Here is a 6,045-nt window from a genome sequence, read left to right as displayed (position 1 = left end):
CAAGAGCAATCGTCGCCAAAGCATTCAGAGCTGGCTTCTTCTGGCTACAGGCCAACGAAATGGCTGAAGATATGGTCGACCGATGTGAAGGCTGTCAGTTCTACTCCAACAAGTCCCACATGCCAACATCTGCATTGAAGACAATCCCTCTTGTTTGGCCGTTTGTGGTATGGGGATTAGATACAGTCGGTCCATTCAGGACAGGCCAAGGAGGATACACACATCTGTTGGTGGCAGTCGACAAGTTCACAAAATGGATTGAAGCCAAGCCCATCAGGAAGCTCGACGCCCTAACAGCCATCAAGGTTGTCAAGGACCTCATCTCCAGATTCGGGGTACCTCACAGCATAATCATGGACAAGGGACAAACTTTGACTCAGACAGATTCAAAGGTTTCTGTGCAAGCCAAGGTATCCGAGTGGATTTTGCATCTGTGGCGCATCCTCAAACAAACGGACAAGCAGAGCGGGCGAATGGCCTTATTCTGCAAGGTTTGAAGCCCCGATGCTGCGCAAGGTGGGGCATGCCGCTGGCGCATGGGTCACCAAGCTACCTTCAGTGCTTTGGGGTCTCCGCACAACCCCGAATAGATCTACAGGGCGATCACCGTTCTTCCTCATTTACGGAGCAGAAGCGGTCCTTCCGAGTGACTTGCTCCACAATGCTCCACGAGTCGAACTCTTCTCCGAAGCTGAAGCAGAACAAGCAAGGCAAGACGGGGTGGACCTTCTAGAGGAGGAGCGCGAGATGGCATTGACTCGATCAACCATTTATCAGCAAGTTCTGCGGCGTTTCACGCGCGACACGTCAGGAGTCGTACATTCCAAGCAGGCGACCTGGTGCTCCGAGTGGATCAGCAAAGACCTCACAAGTTGGCTCCCGCTTGGGAAGGACCCTTCATCATCTCCAAGGTGCTGAACAATGGAGCATACATACTCTACAACATCGATAGGGAAACAGATGAGCCACGAGCATGGAACGGAGATCTCCTGAAGCGCTTCTACACGTGACCGTCGACTGAAGCTATGTAAAGAACAAGTATTGGTGAAATAATACAAAGCAGATTGAGGTTTTGCAGATTCAAAATTCTTGCGCGGTCGCAGACTCCTGTCTCAAAAAAAACTTAGCTGCGATCAAGAATCGCCTACGTACTAACTTTCTCCGAGTGTGCACTAAACGTCGCACTCGGGGACTTAATTGCGATCAAGAATCGCCTAAGTACTAACTTTCTCCGAGTGTGCACTAAACGCCGTACTCAGGGACTTAGCTGCGATCAAGAATCGCCTAAGTACTAACTTTCTCTGAGTGTGCACTAAACGTCGCACTCGGGGACTTCTCTACGATCAAGAATCGCCTAAGTACTAACTTTCTCCGAGTGTGCACTAAACGCCGCACTCGGGGACTTAGCTGCGATCAAGAATCGCCTAAGTACTAACTTTCTCCGAGTGTGCACTAAACGTCGCACTCGGGGACTTAGCTGCGATCAAGAATCGCCTAAGTACTAACTTTCTCCGAGTGTACACTAAACGTCGCACTCGGGGACTTTGCTGTGATCAAGAATCGCCTAAGTACTAACTTTCTCCGAGTATGCACTAAACGTCGCACTCGGGGACTTAGCTGCGATCAAGAATCGCCTAAGTACAAATTTTCTCCGAGCGTGCACTAACCGTCGCACTCGAGGACTTGACTATGATCAAGAATTGCTTAAATGAGAAAGCTTCCTTCGACTGTATCCTACAGATACACTCGGGGACTCAGCATACCCACATTGAGGCTCATGTGGATGTCAAGACCACTGACAATTACATGAGTAGTAGAAACTCATTGAGGCTCATTTAGATGTCAAGACTACTGACAATTACATGAGTAGCAGAACCTCATTGAGGCTCATGTAGATGTCAAGACCACTGACAATTACATGAGTAACAACCCGCTCCGAGTATGACCAAACAGTCACACTCGAAGACTTAGCCGCGATCACGAATCGCCTAAGTACTCTATTGCCTTCGAGTGTATCCTGCAGATTCACTCGGAAACTCAGCAGACCTCAGCGAGGCTCATGCAGATGTCAAGACAACTGACAATTACATGCTCCGCATGTTTTCCATTGGCTTCACCAAGAAACGCCAAACAAAAACACGAGCCAAATTCGTATCAGCAACTCTTTGGTAACAAAAGAGCAAAAGGTTCGATTCAAATTCAAAGTTCACCTAAGGATAGTTGGCTCGGTGTAGATCAAGCTTATCCACACCGAACCAAGAATGTGACGGCCAACAGCAGTGGCCAAAGTTTACTACAATCAACACTCGGCATACCGAGGTAAAAGTTTTCTCAAGCGTCGTCAGGACTGGTGATGGGACTGGCAGGCTCTACGAATGTATCGAGGTCGATCCCGTCGGCGATGCGGGTGGCGCTCTCAAGGAAGGTCTCCATGAAGTCTTCGAATCGAAGCTTTTTCGTGTTCGCGACCTGCAACGCCTTCAGCTTCTCTTCGCGCACCTCCTTGCAATGCACTCGGACCAGAGACAGAGCGACGTCCGCACCACAGCGAGCCGCAGACTTCTTCCATGACTGCACTCGGTTTGGGACCTCCTCCAGCGGAGTCATCAAGCCTTCCATCTCGTGCCGAGACTCATCTTCAGGCCAAAGCTCCTTGTCGATTCGACCGACGACTTCTCTTAGTCGACCGATGAAAGGTCCAAGTTTGCCCAGCCGAATGTGCGCTCGGAGCAGATCTCGATTGGCGTCCTCGCTGAGTGGAATGTTTCACACATCGACCGCTCAACGTCAGCTGCTTCAACCTCAGCGGCCATGCAAAAATCTGCAAAGACAGGACGACCAAACAGTCAGCACAAAATGAAATGCACGGTCCACAAGCACTCGGAAAAACAAGACTTACCACCCAGAAGTGCTATCATCTTCCGGGCCCAATCACTGACGTAATTTTCCTCTGCTATGCACCGCCTGTTCAGCACCTTCATCTACCCCATCAGCTCCGTCCTTTGTGTCCCCATTTTCTCCACCTCAGCAGTCAAAGCCTTGTTCGCCTCACGGGCCTGCTCCAACGACTTTTCTCGTTCCGCCAGAACATCCTTCATACCAGCCATTGCAACCATTGCCGCATCTAGTTCACCAGCAAACTGAACCTTTTCAGCCCTAAGAGTCTCGTACGTTGTCCCCATCTCGCAAGTTTTCTGCCAGTCAGCGCCAAGAGACGGTCAGACAAATTCAACAATAAAAAATCTAAGTTCTTCAGACCCCTGCCGACGCAAGCAGTCGACAGCGGTCTCGGGGACTACACCCAGTGGGTTCACTAAGAGTGACCCCACTGGCATGAAACTCAAACAGGTCCGCCCTATTGAGCTACATGACAACACCTAAGCCTATGAGGCTACTACTACCCGACCTGAGTAAAATTACTCTCGGGGACTCATTCAGTAGGTGCACTCCGAGTGCCCCAACTGTTAGCATTCGAACAGATTAATTTTTGATCTGCTCAAGTCAACTAAAAATGTGTATAAAGACAACTGCCGGTGCAAGCACTCGACAGAAGTCTCGGGGACTACACCCACTGGGTTCACTAAGAGTGAACCCATTGCAAAAATCATACAATATCCGAGCACACCCAGTGGGTTACAAGAGAAAAGTAAATACTTAGTAGCACACTTACTCGGATATCGTCCCGCAGTTCCAAGCTTCGCTGGTACAGGGACGCGATGGAGTCATACGCCTTCTTGGCCTCTCCCGCCATCAGCTCCGCCTGCACCATGGCCCCCTTGGCAGCTCCCACCTAATCTTCTGGGAGGCGCTGGACATTGTACTCGATAGTCGACGGGCCTGGCATCGTAGGAGGCTCCTTGGGCATCCCAAGGCTCGCTCCAGTCGGTCCAGCAGCGATCAGCGCCGTTTCAGTCGACGACATCACCTCAGTCGGCGGCGCGTCCATTGCGAGAGTGGTAACCGGCGGAACAGCCTTAAGGACAGGCACCGCAACTTGCTCAGACCTCCCCTGGTCGTCATCCTCCACAAAAATCACCCCTGAGAGAAACCCAACCGAATGGCATGAGACCACAGGAAAAAGGCAAGACCAAAGACAGAATTGGTGACGCAATAACGTAGGCTCTCGGAGTCACTACGTCGCACCTGGCTGGGATGTGGCAACGTTGTCCATGTCCATGGAATAATCCCCCTGGCGTGTCGAAGAGGTGGCAGAGGTTGCAACTCTGTCGAGCAAAATACATTCGACCAATAAGCGGGAGTTCAGTCAAGTACTAAAGGAAGATAGAAGGACAATGCACTTACATTGAGGTGACAGGAACCGTGACCCTCATCCGCGGCAAGGCCTTCCGAGGCTTAGATCCACTCAGTTTTGCTGCTTTGGAGGGTTGGCCCGCGGGCTCAGCAGCAGAATCCCTGGTCCTCTTTGCGCTCCGAACGCTCGGAGCCACGGGAACGGCTGGCGAAGCACTCGGTGCCACAGGAGCAGCTGGAGGAGCTGGCGGCGCACTCGAGGACGCTGGAGGAGCCGAAGGAACCACCGGTTCATGACGACGCTTTGTCCGAGGCTCTGGCTGCAGAGGCGGCGAGTTCCGCTCCTCATCTGCCTCTTCTTCTTCTGCGGACTCCTCTTCCGTCTCCCCGTTGTCAGAGACGTACTCGCCGCTCTCCACGCTGCCCTCCTCCTCCTCGGCCGGATTCCCATTCGAGACGGGAGAAAACCAGTTAGTCCACTCCTGCACAAGATACAGTCGACGACATCAGACGTCAGACAGTGATTCAAGAGCGCAATAAATCTAAGACAGTTGTGTGCACTCGGGAAGTTGTACTCACTACGTTTGGAGGAGGATTGTCCGCCCGGAAGGCCTTCACTCGCCGAGATCCTCTAGGGTTTTCGCAGGCGCCGGTGATGTTGAGGACCCACGACGCCACCATCTCCCCGGTCACGCACTCGATGTTGGTCCGAGTGGAGTCCTTAGGACCTGTATAATGCCACATGGCGTGGTGTCGAGCTTGCAGAGGCTGGATACGCGGACCCAGGAAAACCTCCAGCAAATCTATGCCGGTGACTCCCTTTCATACGACCTCTACAAGCGCGTCGACCAGAGGCTGGATCTCGATTTTCTCCGCCTTCGTGAGCGCGAGCTGCCTAGGAGGAGCCGGTCGGTCTAAGCTAAAAGGAGGGAGTCAAGTGGTAGCATTCGGGCAAGCAACGTCCTGGCAGTAGAACCATGTCGACTGCCAGTTCCTAACAGATTAACTCAATTGCAGAGCAGGATAGCTACTTCTACTCTTCTTTTGGAAGCCTAAGCCTCCGCAGAGCTGGAGAAGGTGGGTTTTGTCATCCGACTGGCTAAGCCGTTTGATGGTCTGGGATCTAGCAGAGAAGATATGTTTGAAAATCCCCCAATGGGGAGGACAGCCAATGAAACACTCGCACAACACAACGAAGGCAGAGAGATGAGCAATGTCATTCGGAGGAAAGTGGTGGAGCTGCGCCCAAAGTGGTTCGTGATACCTTTGAGGAAGGGGGGTGGAGGCAGAGAAAAACCTCGGTACACGTGGCTGAGGAGCAAGACGCGCTCCCCCTCCCGGGGCGCCGGCTCGGTCTCGCCTTCCGACGGCAACCTCCAAGACTTGTGCGCGATCATCCCGTGCTCCACCAACTCTAGCAGATTCTCCTCCGTTACCATGGAGGGGAGGAAATCCCCCTGGATCCACCCCACCGGTAACCTTCGCTGCCGCCGTTGAGCAGGAGCCGCCGCCTTCCCCTTCTTCTTCCTCGCCTCCAGCTTGCTAGTCTGCCCCTTGGTCATGGCGGAAGCTGCGGATCCGCGGGGGAGAAGGAGAAGGAAGGAGCTTGGGGTGCGCAGGAGGTGGCGCGAGGAGTGGAGCAGACAAGTGCAAGATATCCAGCGAGTGCAATGAAAAACCCTCGCCGCTGAGGTTTAAGTAAGGTTCCGACTGGGTCACTGACAAGTGGCCCCGAAATCTTATCCCCCGGCTGGTCGCGGTGATATCAGTGGAGAAGATGAAGGCGCGGGGATC

Source organism: Hordeum vulgare, chromosome 7H (assembly GCF_904849725.1).
Source record: "Hordeum vulgare subsp. vulgare chromosome 7H, MorexV3_pseudomolecules_assembly, whole genome shotgun sequence".
NCBI classification, from domain to species: domain Eukaryota; kingdom Viridiplantae; phylum Streptophyta; class Magnoliopsida; order Poales; family Poaceae; genus Hordeum; species Hordeum vulgare.
Note: the sequence above shows the minus strand (reverse complement) of the source record.